Source organism: Anomaloglossus baeobatrachus, chromosome 7 (genome assembly GCF_048569485.1).
Source record: "Anomaloglossus baeobatrachus isolate aAnoBae1 chromosome 7, aAnoBae1.hap1, whole genome shotgun sequence".
NCBI classification, from domain to species: Eukaryota; Metazoa; Chordata; class Amphibia; order Anura; family Aromobatidae; genus Anomaloglossus; species Anomaloglossus baeobatrachus.
The window spans coordinates 159,520,189-159,535,023 of NC_134359.1; the positions used below are offsets into that span (position 1 = coordinate 159,520,189).

Sequence of the window (14,835 nt, forward strand, 5' to 3'; positions counted from 1 at the left end):
ATGGCACAACCCAGGCCTCTTCAGATGCCATTTTTGGCCAACACCTACTTTCTCTTTTAGCGGCTGTTTCTTATCGGTAATTATATTTAGCGGCCGTTTTAACTCAGACACTACATAGTTCATCTTTTGACGCCATTTTAGTCCAGCAGACACCCAGTTCCCCATTTTTGTTTCAGCAGCCAAAGCCACTGCTCTGTTTATTGCTGATGCAGCAGATCCTGCAGGGGGGGGGACATAGGGACCTGAAACACACACTCCGTTTTTTGTCATATATGCAGTTGTGCCCCATTGTGTTCCCACTAATGAACCTTAGCAGAGGGTATTGCTGATAGTCCTGTGGAAACCTTTTCCCTTCACTTTTGCATGTATGTTTTTGCTGTATCTAGTATACAATTTAGTGGACCATATAGACTGCTCACTATTAGTCCTGGTGGACAGTGAATATTTTTCTGCCTATGGCAGTTGCTGCTTAGCCTGGTTTGAGATATTTTCACTTGTATGTTATCCTGCCTGGTATCTTGCACAAGAGTTCCCTGATAGAGAGGGTGGAGGTTCATGTGGTCCCAAGGGGACATTGATCATCAGGAGTTGGCATATATTAGGGTTTTCGTTGGCAGCACCCAGTAATCCTTTGTGTCCTAGTTTGCAGGGTCTGACAGGAGAGAGGGATACGCTGGAGGCCCGACCCTGACCACCATCAGGTCTACCGTCGGGATGAGGGAGAGTGCAGGGCCCCCAGTTACAGGGTCAGCACAGGAGAGGTAGAGTAGATACGCTCCACTGCTTTTTCCTAGTTGTGTATATGTAGTCAGGGGGTGCTGCTTGGTAGTTTCCAAACCCTCTTGTGCTCTTTTCTCTTTCCCCGGGGTTTTAGGGAGTCTTAGTTTTTAGAATTTCAGTGTTCTCCTGACCCCAAGTTACACTCATTGCTCTTTCTTACAAACCTGGGTATAGTCCTTTGTATCAGGTCTCCGAGAGCCCACATGCAAACTACAGCTGGTAAGGACCAAGACATCCTCCTTCAAGTGGCAAGATGTCTGGAGATGAATCTAACAGCTTACAAGATCACCCCACATACAGATGTGCTACAGTCACCTGAGCTACAGTCACAGTCACCTGAAGAGTATCATCACGTCATCTCCAGCCCAGAAGTCATTCTACCTTTTTGCCATGGAGGAAGACAGCAGCCCTTTGACTACTACTACTACTAAGCCAGATTGAACACCTACCTAAAGCACCAGTGACAAACTGCTCTCTGACAAAGTCACCATCTCCCGGTGTGCGGTCCTTAATCCTGCTAAATTTCTCCCTCTTCCAAGGGGGGAGGAGTGTCCCATCTCTGACACCTTGGTGGAAGAGGTAGTCGACTCTGGCATATCTGAGGAAACTCTGGATACGATACAGTGACGGATACACCTTTGGACCCTGACTTAACCCCTTTGCGGATGGATCAAGATGTGCATCAAGAAGACGGTTCCACATGGGTATGGTGCTGGTAGCAGAAGACGCTGTGCTGATAGAGCAGTCGCTACCCGCATGCCTGTCTGTGAAGAAGCAGATGTATGTGCTCTCGCTGAAGCCTGCAAGATGGCAGCCAGCATCTACTCTGTATGGAAGACAAGAGACTTGATCACTGCCAATGGAACTGTACGCCGCCATGAGGCCATAGAAGAATGGATGGAAGCTTTGCTATTGCCAGACAGAGTCGCGGTGAGCAGGGTTGAGGCCTACATTGGAGAAGTCAAGGGAAGCAGTAAGAAGTGTCCTCACTGACAGAACATCCAAAGAAGCCCCAAGACCACTTACCAAAGAAACAGTCAGTCAATCTGTGCTTTTTGAATGACCCCGATGTGAAGAAGAAAGGAAAGATGGAAAGTCTTGAGAAAATGTTGTCCTGACCCTACAAGAGCAAGTCTCAGAAGAAGAAGAGGACTGAGATAGGGTGCAGCTGTGGGCTCCCGGAGACCATGGAAAGTGGCTAGTGACCTGCTTTCACTGCCAGCCAAAGAGATATGGCAGGCCTTAGACACAGAACTGACTCTACACACCCCATACCAGCCACAGAATAGAGGGAAGGTTGGGAGGATGGGGCAGTGTAGAAAGCAAGGGCATGAGAGCCTTCCCCTTGAATTGTTCAGTGTCAGACACACCCCAGCAGGGACTACTAGGTTGAGACCCTATGAAATCGTGTTTAGAAGTACCCCCAGATACTTCAACTAAGCTTGTTGTTTGTTTAACTAAACATTTGCCTAATATACGTTTTTGAGTTTTCTCCTCCAGATCCAACCAGATCTAGATTTTTCTCTTTTCTTTTTCTCTCTCTCTCTTTTTCTCTCTCTTTTCCTCTCTTTCTCTCTCTCTTTCCTCAATCTTTCTCTCTCTTCCTCTCTTCTCAATCTTTCTCGCTCTTTCTCTCTTCTCAATCTTTCTCTCTCTCTTCCTCCCTCTTCTCTCACTTTTTTCTTTAGGACGAAGATCCATGCATTCCACAACAAAGAGATGTCGAACCTGAGACCAGGAGATGGCTGTCTTCCCTCTTCTACCCGATACTTTGTGCCTGGACGATGATATCTAAGCATGTGGACCAGAAGACGACTGTGCATCCCACCTTTGATGATGTCCCACCATTACCGCCTGAGGACTGAGGAGCATGAGACTCTGAGTGAAACCAACCCTGATAAATATTAGCCAATTAGAGGACTACTGCCACGTTCCCCCTTCCTGAATAACGTGTGCCAGCGGAACATAGCCATGAGGACAGTCAAGAGGATACGGTCAGGATCTGGCTTCCTATGCATAGTCTGTTGGGTGGGAAGATTCATCCACAAGGGATGGGGTATCTCGTATGTGAGTGAGGTAACCATCGGCATTAGGACAGATCAATAGACTCGGGAAAAGTAAGGAAAGACTTTTTGGCTATCTTCAAAGGGGGGACTGTTATGGACAAGATTATGAACTATTATGAGTATATAAGAGTTATATGGAGATATCCATAAAGAACAGGATTTAAGATGGTGTTTGAACTGTACCACACATATATCTCTTGGCATAAGACTCAGACAGACAGAGTCTTGTGACAAGTGAATCATGCTGACATTGCTTAATATAAATGAGGAACAAATCACATTACAGTATATTGTATATCACAGAATACGCTGTTCTATTTTATCCAATAGGAGACGTGTTACGTATTCTTGGCACCTAGCCAATAACTCGGTTTAAATGTTTGTCCAACTTCTGGAATAAATCAGTCTTACTTTCTATTCATATCCGAGTACGTCTCTGGTGTGTGTGGAAGAGAGTGGTATGCATGCTACCACAAGTGACTCATAATTTGGACTGCAGACAGTTTAAGAGGGATGCATGACTAGATTGCATCACAGTAAATTTATGGCCAACATTATCAGGGTCACCTCTCAAAATGAACCAGAATTTGTTTAATAATCCATGTATGACTTTTCTAGGGCGGCAAAATGTGGTCACCAAACTCCATTTATTGAAGCAGGATGTCCCCTTTGTATCCTTACCTGTCCTCTTACTTATCTTGTCAATGCAAAATTTTTGGGATAAACAATTGGTTCTCCTAAAGGCATCTTGTATGAGCTTCAGGGGGTACCCTTTTTGTAGAAAGTGTCTTTTCAATATGGCAGATTTCTGGATGAAACCCAGATCTCTAGTGCGGTTCTTGCACACCCTCCAGTATTGGCCATAGGGCATTAGCACATTTTCACCTTTTGTTTGGTCAACTCTGGTTGTTTTAATTGTGTTTTCTATGAAATGTTGACCAGGATCCTAATGGTTAATTTTGGTTCCAATCATGATTAGTTATACCATCCAATCGTCCTTGTTTTTTAGCTATATATGTTACTTCCATTGTCCATTCCCTCTAATTACCTGATGAAGACAGCAAATAGCTGTCGTAACGCGTTGTGGCCATTAGAGGGTATCTAATTTCAATAAAAAGTTTTTTTAATTTTAAAAAAACTTCTTTTGTTTTCCCTGGTTCCTGCCTCCTAGCATTCCTAATTTGACCTCTATCTCGTTACTCCTACTAAACAGTGGTACTAGGCCCAAGGGATTGCCTGGACTAGCTGCAGTAAAAAATTGGCTACTGGATAGACAGGCGGTGTAGCTTACTTTACAGCTGGTCTACACCGCTGACTACCAGACCCTGCTAAAATGCCAAAGGGATTGCCTGTGCTAGCTGCAGTAAAAAAATTGCTGCTGGATAGACAAGCGATGTAGCTTACTTTACAGCTGGGCTACACCGCTGACTACCAGACATTGCTACTATGCCCAAGGGATTGCCTGTGCTAGCTGCAGTAAAAAATTGACTACTGGATAGACAGGCGGTGTAGCTTACTTTACAGCTGGGCTTCACCACTGACTACCAGACACTGCTACTATGCCCAAGGGATTGCCTGGGCTTGCTGCAATAAAAAATTGGCTACTGGATTGACAGGCGGTATAGCTTACTTTACAGCAGGGCTACACCGCTGACTGCTAGACACTGCTACTATGCCCAAGGGATTGCCTGTGCTAGCTGCAGTAAAAAAATTGGCTACTGGATAGACAGGAGATGTAGCTTACTTTACAGCTACACCGCTGACTACCAGACACTGCTACTATGCCCAAGGGATTGCCTGTGCTAGCTGCAGTAAAAAATTGGCTACTGGATAGAGAGGAGATGTAGCTTACTTTACAGCTGGGCTACACCGCTGACTACCAGACACTGCTACTATGCCCAAGGGATTGCCTGTGCTAGCTGCAGTAAAAAATTGACTACTGGATAGACAGGCGGTGTAGCTTACTTTACAGCTGGGCTACACTACCTGCCCAAAAGGATTGCCTGAGCTAGATTTGGCCAAATGCTGTGGAAAAACACTTGCACAGCACTGGCACAGACCTGCCTGGCAAAAATTGCTAGGAACTGCTCTAACCTAGCCCTCAAAAGGGCTGAAATTAACATTAGTCCGTACTCCCTAAACCTAACTCTATATTACACTTTACAGCACCCACTGCCGCAGTAGCGGTGACTGACACACAACTGCAGCACTGAAAAAATGGCAGCAATGGGGAAAATGGCCAGGTCTTATAGGGCAAGGACATGTGACATACACAGCCAATGACACATGCCCTTGCTTGTGTGCAAAAAATGCACTTTACTGTGTGTGTGTGTGTGTGTGTGTGTGTGATTGGCTGACAGCCTGCACCGCCTCACTGTACATGTGGTTAGGAAAAAAAAAAAAATGGAGATCGACATTATTTCAGCAGCACTGATCTAAACCCCCCGCCTCCCCCGCACATTATATACTGAATTTGGATATTATTATTATTATTATTATTATTATTACTAACATTGAATAACAGTATTACTGTGAAAAGCTAGTTACACTTTTGGTGATCGAACCGTTATCGAACATAACCTCGAACTGTCGAATTTGAAGCTAATTGTTCACGTTCGTCGAATGACTCGAACATTGCCTACAACAGGTCGAATTTGAGATTGGTGAATATTTCGATTCGAACGCCGCTCATCTCTATTTACTGGTCAAGGAGTCCCACGCTTTAATAATGGGAAAAAATTGAATTCTGAAGCCCTCCTCTAAATGTCTTTCAGGATGTATTGCAGTCCATCTTTCTAATTTTTGGCAGTCCTTGCATATAATGTATAGCCTTTACTAGTCAAGGAGTCCCACTCCGTAATAATGGGAAAAGATTATATTCTACGGCTCTTCTCCATGTGTCTTCCAGAGTTTATTGGAGTCCCAGCTTCTAATTTTTGGCAGCCTGGCACAAAGTGCAATGGCTTTACTAGTAAAGGAGTCCCACTTCTTAATAATGAGAAAAAAATGTATTTTGAGGCCCTCCTCTATATGTCTTCCAGAGTGTATTGCAGTCCCTCCTATTTTTTGGAAGTCCTTGCACGTAGTGAATAGGCATTACTAGTCAAAGAGTCCAACTCCTAAATAATGGGAACATTTTTCACATGATACTATCCTTTTTATAACATATACATTTTTAATCATTTTATAATATATACTTTTTATAAAAGTTTTTAAAAATCTTTCCTGTATAGAAAATATAGGTAAAAAAAACTACTATTTTCTTAGCAGCAAAGTTATAGCAAGAACCCTCTATTTGCTACAATACAAGGATAAAAGATAAATAGTTGAAAACTGGCCTTAACGAAAATAGTATTTATTTGACCAAAAGGTAATTTGGATAAAAGAATAAATAGTTAAAAATGTAGTAACCATATATGCATAAAATAGTTACATTTGTAAATATTAAAGGCTACTTTACATGTAAAAAGTGTTATTTGTCGTAATACGAAAAATGAAAAGAGATAAAATTTCATGAGGGGAAAAGAAAAAATTACCATAGAGGATTTAATCACGTCGTAGTAAAGGGGTTATTTATTGCATTGAGTGTCCATGCCACAAAAAGTATATAGGCATGACTATACAACCGCTTTGTATACGGATAGGGGAACATATAATAAATATAAATAAAAAAAATGCAAATCACCCCTTATCAAAACATTATGCATGTAAACATGGAGGCTCCTTCTCTGGATGAAAAGTATTGGGCAAGCAAGCACGCGGACCACATCAGCTTACTTTCTCTGGACCACAGGAGTCAGAGGTACAAGTACTGCCTCTGCGGATGGCTACAATGTTTAACCCCAGGTACAGTGTGGCCTTGGACGGCTGATACATCGGCGAGTGTGGGGTTACTGGGATCATTTGGGAGGGTACAGTAAACTGACCAGACTTTGTGCCAAAAAGCTGTTTGGCCCTCTTATAAAATTGTCTGCATCTCCTTCTAGCCAGTGCTTTTACCTGTGGGGCTTCTGAATGGACAGATGTGAACTGATAGGGCTTATATATGTTGTGGTGCAACAATCCTAAAAATTGCTATCTGGTATTGATATTTTATCACATTTATTGCATTTTAAAATTTAAGTTTCAACCAAGGGTATTAGCCACAGGCTGGGGCTGTACACAAATGATGGATCAATAAAAAAATTGATTTTTACCTAGGTATGTTATGCATACAAGGTTACTACATTATTAACTATTCATTGTTTTATCCAAATTACCTTTTGGTCAAATAAGTACTATTTTCTTTAAGAGCTTGTTTCCTGTATAGGTTCTGTTATAATCCTCCATAAGTATTTAGAATAGTATTTTATATATATTTTTCCACACAGATGATTTTTCCAGACAGATCAGGTGACTGGCCCAGCATCCGCCTGCCTTTTTTTTTTTTTTTTTTCAAATTTTGAATCGTTTATATACACCCCTTGTAAATTCTGACTGATGCACATCTGTGATTTTTTTCCTGGAGGGGATTCTTCTCTGAAACACATAGAATAATAAATCACTGTCCAGGCATCCCCGACTGATCAATTTCTTCATGGCAGCGCGTTTTTTAACGCTTTTATTTTCAAGTTGTGAAATAGCTACCAGTAATGGAGGCTTCGCCACCTGTTCCACTTGCTGTGGTCAGACTTGCGTTGTGGCTTGCATTGAATACTATTACCACCATAATGGCTGAAGCCAGCAGTATAGTATAAGTGGTACTGCATCAGCAAGCTTCTTCCACATATTTTTCTTGGAATAGTTTTCCTTTTCTCTCACGTTACCATGTTTGTTGCCAGTGCCACTTTTTCATTTAACACATATTTTCGACACAACTATAACATTTAAATAAATTTTAAAACATATTTAACACTTTTAGCTAACTCAGGAAAAATATGGAATCAAGCAAAAGTGCTACATAGGGTTCACGTGATGGCCAAAAAAAGGCGAAGTTAACAACAGCCTGCCCATTGGTGTGCTATGTGTCTGCAATTTGAATTTAAACAGGTGCCGTAACAGATCTGAATAATGACATGTCTCAATTTATTGGAATCATTTGTTTACAGAATTTTCTTTAAAGCAGTTTACTTCCACCTGCACAAAAAAAGGACTATTTAACAACAAATGCGAGATAGCTGAAACCTAAAAATAATGCCGTTTGTGTTTAAATACTGTTATCTATCCCACAAAATAGATAATCCAGAAAGCTACATTAGCTTGGAATTAAGGTCCAGTCATACATAACGAGATCGTTACTACATCACAGTTTCTGGATCGTTGTTAAGATCGTTGGTGAGATGTCTCACAGTCATTTTCCCAACGACTTTAGTAACGATGCAGCGACCTGTATAACGATCTCATTGGTCATTGGGACCCTGTCACACAACAGATATGTAACAATTCCAACCTCGAATAGGAGCATAGTGTTTGATGCTGTAAGCCACGAAGGCGTGCATATGCGTCACCTTTTCCACACCCCTCCGCTCCGATTGGTGGCCAATACTGCGTTCTGATTAGGCGGCCGGCCTAGAAGGCAACTTTTTATCGCTTCATCCTTTGTCCCTTTTTGAGCCTTGCTTTGAAGATAGAACCTGCGACTCCACCCGGATTCATTCGTACTTTGTTCCTGGTTGCTTGCTTGCTTTTCGGATCCAAGCTGCATCTGCACCCGGATTCATCCCTCCTTCATTCCCATGTGTTTGCTTACTGTTCTCAGCACCAACCAATCGGTGCAGAGGGGGCGCGGAAAAGGTGACGCAACTACAAGCCTACGTGTCACACTTTAAGTTCTCATCTAGGTCGTTAACGAGATCGTTGGTAGGTGTCAAACATACAGATCCATCCTGCCCAGCAGGACTCCAACGAGCCAAAAATGGCCCAGGACATTCAGCAATGACCAACAATCTCACAGCAGGGGGCGGATCGTTGGTACGTGTCAAACATAACAAGATCGCTGGTGAAAATGTTGTTTCGTCACAGAAACTGTGACGTAGCAACGATGTCGTTAGCAATATCGTTATGTGTGAAGTGGCCTTTACACTCATGGAAAGAAACATCAGGTCAAAGGTGTTTTCATGGCGGTTACTCTTGTCCTAGTAACACAGTAATGCAATTAATTAATCTTTGAGGGGTTTATTTCATGGATATTTTTGTTTTAAATTTGTCTCCATTTAACAAATATTCCATAACTTTAAAAAACTATGTAGGTAAAAGAAAAGAACAAAAAAGAGACAAGTTCACATTGGTAAGTCCATGAAGTAAATGGAAATAGGGGGTGTGAGAAGCTGGCTGCGCACTCAAGACTATTGGACCAATGGACGCAGAGCGCAGCCCACAGCTCTAAGAGATTCAACTTTTTACAATACAGAGCACCGGTTACATCAATCTCGTGTTTTATTAGAGATTTCTTGCTCGTCAGTTTAAGGCACACATTTTTGAAGGAAGAAATGTGTGTACCCTAGTTGGCCTCCATGGACTCTAATGTAATTAGACCTGCAGTAGATTCATTGTCCTGCATCTGGTGGTGGGGGGTTGTGTATCTATTGTTCCTCTGCATGGGGCCACCTGATATACAATCCTGCAGACTGGCAGAAGACTGGACTTACATGGTCTCCTTCATACTTGGGAGTTACATGAAACAAAAGTTTAAAGCGGTGGGATCTGATCTACTCTCCTCATCCAGGGGGCTGATCCCAAAAGAGGTAGAAAAGTGAAGAGACACATGTTTGGTTGTAGCTGTTGTGAAGTGGAACGGCGAGGATCTGTTGCTGTGGCCAAGTCCTCTTGCCCATGAATGTACTAAAGAGATTGGAGCTAGATATTCTTGCTACAATTGTGATATCAGTTGTCTGGATTGAGGAACTATCCTAAGGACTATTGTTGCTGGCTGGAGCTGGGTACACACGCTACAGTCATAATATGTCATTTGGGGAGCATAAGGAGTAGAGTTGCTGTAAGACTATGTACAGAAGAAATAAAAATTGATGCATCGTTAACCTGCCTAAGTGATTAATACAACCCCCATCTCAGATTTTCACAGGGGGTGAGGAGGTGCTTACCAGAAGGGGTTGTGACTGGCACAATGCCAATAAATGCTGTGTTGTAATTAGATACTGCAGTCACGCCGACTAAAGGAAGAGCTTCTTCTTCTGTATGTGGAACAATAAATGAAGAGGTATAGACGTATTATAATGACCACAATTGTGTTGAGGAAGAGTAGTTCCACATTCTAAGAAAAGTTAAAGCAGTTGTTTTAGTAGAAAATGTCAGTTATGCCCAAACCTTTTTTTAAAGCAAACTACAGATCTTAATTGTGATAATAAAAAACTGCTTGAACTTTTCCTAGAGTGTGGAATTATTCTTTTTCAACAGCAGCGTGGTCAGTATTATACGCCTATACCTTTATCATTCATCGATATGTAGGTATAAGCACAAAAAATGAGATGTGGCCACAGCCAACAGTATTGTTGCAGTATCTGGGTTGGACCAGTAAAATAGTTGGCAAACATTACCTTTTTTTTGTATTTCATCCTTTTGTTTTAATTGATCCACTTTTATTAAAATGATAATTGTGGCTTGCCTGTCTCACAATGCAAGGAAGCACATTTTGTGTGTCATACAAGACTTGGATTCAGGATTTTGGTTTTCTAGCAAAATTAGGACAGAGTGGTATTAAAATTCTCTTCTTGGAATGTCTGAACAATAAAAAGGATATTATAAAGGTGCTGTTACTGCAGTATATTACAGATCAATCAATTTACAAGCACACTGAGTGACTATGCAGCTCCAGCACTTCCCTATCTCACTTGAAACTTTAGATTATTATTCACAGACTTAAGACTATCACTCCAATTTTCAATGTGCTACAGCATTAAAGTAGTACATTACAATAAGATTAGACATTTTTCCTATCCTATGTATAAGCATACAATGTATAAGCATACAATCTTTTATACTGGCTGTCATACTCATAGTCCCCTCGATTGTCTGGGTTAAGGTCCAGTCACACTAAGCAACTTACCAGCGATCCCAACAACGATAGGGATCGCTGGTAAGTTGCTAGGAGGTTGCTGGTGAGATGTCACACTGCGACGCTCCAGCGATCCCACCAGCAACCTGACCTGGCAGGGATCGCTGGAGCGTCGCTACACGAGTTGCTGGTGAGCTCACCAGCAACCAGTGACCAGCCCCCAGCGCCGCGTGGAAGATGCTGCGCTTGGTAACTAAGGTAAATATCGGGTAACCAACCCGATATTTACCTTGGTTACCAGCTCACGCAGCTACACGTGCAGAGAGCAGGGAGCAGCGCACACTGAGCGCTGGCTCCCTGCTTTCCTAGTACAGCACACATCGGGTTAATTACCCGATGTGTGCTGCAGCTAAATGTGCACAGAGCAGGGAGCAGCGCACAATGCTTAGCGCTGGCTCCCTGCTCTCCTAGTTACAGCACACATCGGGTTAATTACCCGATGTGTGCTGCAGCTAAATGTGCACAGAGCAGGGAGCAGCGCACAATGCTTAGTGCTGGCTCCTTGCTCTCCTAGTTACAGCACACATCGGGTTAATTACCCGATGTGTGCTGCAGCTAAATGTGCACAGAGCAGGGAGCAGCGCACAATGCTTAGCGCTGGCTCCCTGCTCTCCTAGTTACAGCACACATCGGGTTAATTACCCGATGTGTGCTGCAGCTAAATGTGCACAGAGCAGGGAGCAGCGCACAATGCTTAGCGCTGGCTCCCTGCTCTCCTAGCTACAGCACACATCGGGTTAATTAACCTGATGTGTCCTGCAGCTACATGTGCACAGAGCAGGAGCCGGCACTGACAGTGAGAGCGGCGGAGGCTGTCAACAAAGGTAAATATCGGGTGACCAAGGACAGGGCTTCTTGGTTACCCGATGTTTACATTGGTTACCAGCCTCCGCAGAAGACGGCTCCTGCTGCCTGCACATTTAGTTGTTGCTGTCTCGCTGTCACACACAGCGATCTGTGCTTCACAGCGGGACAGCAACAACTAAAAAATGGCCCAGGACATTCAGCAACAACCAACGACCTCACAGCAGGGGCCAGGTTGTTGCTGGATGTCACACACAGCAACATCGCTAGCAACGTCACAAAAGTTGTTCGTTAGCAGCGATGTTGCTAGCGATGTTGCTTAGTGTGACGGGGCCTTTAGACCATGTGATGTGATATCTGCAGGACAATATGGGGAAGTACGTGCAGCTGTGCCTAAAACCATTAGCCCATTCTCTGAGTTTTAAGTATTGTAGGAAATAGTGATGGCCAAATTTTTTTTAGTGATCTGCGCAAACTGAATCGCAAAGTGTTCGAATTTGCGGTGACTAGTGAATTTGGGGAAATTTGTCTTAAAGTTGATTCTCTACAGATCGACCATCAACCAGCTCATCTCTAACCACAACTCATCCCACACAAAAAAAAGCCCTCACACAGCTACATTGATTAAAAAATGTAAAATAAATGATGGTACCTAGAATCAACAATGCAAATAACAAACTAGGTGTTTGGTCAGTAAGGCCAAAGCAGGTTTGGTGATTAATATGTTGCTACACAGATCAAGTCATGCATTGACATGTTAAGGATTGGTTCACACTAACATATAACAGTTTATCATTAATTAAACAATAATGTGCATAATAAATTCAACCTCTTTCATAACAAATGTATGTTGCACTCGTCTACAATGAACAAGTCATACCAAGTGGGAAGCAGCTGGAGTGGTCGGACTTGGTTCATTTAGCGTGTTTTGCTGCATTTTTAGATTCTTAATAGCTATTGGGATCACATTGACTCATTTTTTTCCCAACTATTGTCTTATTCCCCAGCAATATGTTGCTCCTCTGACATTTTTGTTCCCTCTCTGTCACAGATTTCTGTTTGCAGATCAGCTCATTCATTTCACTGGCAGTTACTATGGCAATTTGTTAGATTTAGGATTCAGGAATTTTAAAACAGTGCTTGTATTAAAAGGATATTTCTATTCCTTTATTGAATCATTTTGAAAATGCAAACAAGACAGACATTAGCAGAATAGCCATGTTCACTAAATTATGTGCGTCTTGTAATTTCATGGGATATTGCGTGCTATTTTAAAAGACGGAATCAATGTTTAAATGTTTCCTTATATGTATTTGCTTACACAATGAATAGCATAAATATTTGTAAGGAAGATGCCTGTGGCTGTCACCTGTAGTATAAATACAAGTCAGGTTTCATCAATTATTAATTCCTTCACATATTTTTGTTTCTTCCTGTGCTTAGTTCTGAATTGTGTATGTCTTTATATACAATATCGCCAGCCACAGCGCAATATACACCATAACACCAGCCACAGCACTGCTGCGCTGGCTAAATCCAGGACCTTTATCCTCAAGGTATTCTCTACCAACGCTATTAATCCACTCAAATTTCCATATCCCAGGCACCCATCTTTAAGCGACTCTTGACTTAGGGGTACTTTGCACATTGCGACATCGCTAGCCGATGATAGCGATGCCGAGCGCGATAGTCCCCGCCCCCGTCGCACATGCGATAACTTGTGATAGCTGCCGTAGCGAACATTATTGCTACGGCAGCTTCACACGCACTTACCTGCCCTGCGACGTCGCACTGGTCGGTGACCCGCCTCCTTCCTAAGGGGGCGGGTCGTGCGGCATCACAGCGACGTCACACGACAGGCGGCCAATAGAAGCGGAGGGGCGGAGATGAGCGGGACGTAAACATCCCGCCAACCTCCTTCCTTCCGCATAGCTGCTGGATGCAGGTAGGAGATGTTCCTCGCTCCTGCGGCTTCATACACAGTGATGTGTGCTGCCGCAGGAACGAGGAACAACATCGTACCTGTCGCAGCAGCGAAATTATGGAAATAACTGACACTACACAAATCACCAATTTTCGACGCTTTTGCGATCATTTATCGGTGCATCTAGGCTTTACACGTTGTGACGTCGTTACTGGCGCCGGATGTGCGTCACTTTCGATTTGACCCCGACGATATCGCAGTACCGATGTCGCAACGTGCAAAGTACCCCTAAGACCCAGGCGGGGTCGAAACGTCAAATGAATTCACAGTCGCCTCAATAAATTTGAAATTTTTTTTGCATCACAATTTATGAGTAAAGTGAATTTATTTATTATCTTGGATTGGACCCATTTTTCACTTGCAGTACCACCCACTTGTCTGAGTGCAGACCAATTTTTTTGATCTTTATATACAATGACACAAAACATTGTCCCTACTCCCAAATCACTGCATATTTACCTTAGTCATAGACTCTGAAAACTAGAGACTAACCTGCATGAAACTGACATTTTTGGGGAAAAAGCAAGAGAAAAATGAATCTAAAAATACAGAATTTTAGGACAACTCGTAACATGAGTATGGTACATCTCCTATTACTTTTATTTTGTAAATACTTTATTAATTAAAAAAAGCTGTTCAAAATGAATTTGTAGAAGCTATATTAACTGTAGATATAGGATTATCTGTGCCAAAGCTTGTTAGCTGTACTAAAATAAAGAAGTAACTCCTGCTGCCTTTCATTCTGTGAGCAGGGTAATGAATACAAGCTGTAAATGGCAGCAGCCAGACATCAAACTACCAAAAACAGTGAAGCCAGAAATATGTCAAACTGCAGAAATATTTAACCTGAAGGGCACAACAATTAAAGCCTTTTTTTCCTCTGCTTTTCCTTTAAATCTTCATATCTTCTGTAACAAACACACAAGTATTATACATCAAGGATGGATTTTGCTCCCCTTGTCACCAAAATGAGTAATTACTCCTCTGTGAGTTATAGCAGTCATTCTCCATCTGATATCACTACACAAGATCCGCAGCAGTACATTTATTTTTCAAGACTTTACCAGTTAAGAAAAGAAAGTCTATAATTGACAGCATACAAACTTAAGTTGAGAGAAAAGCAACTTTTATATTAGGGGCATACAAAGAAA

At 42.4% G+C, this 14,835-nt stretch overlaps 1 protein-coding gene across 6 annotated transcripts in view; it reads right to left on the reverse strand.

Moving 5' to 3' along the window:
- GULP1 (GULP PTB domain containing engulfment adaptor 1) overlaps nt 1-14,835 on the reverse strand; it is a 2,424,202-nt gene that overhangs the window by 2,230,775 nt on the left and 178,592 nt on the right. The gene's annotated exons all lie outside the window — the stretch shown is intronic.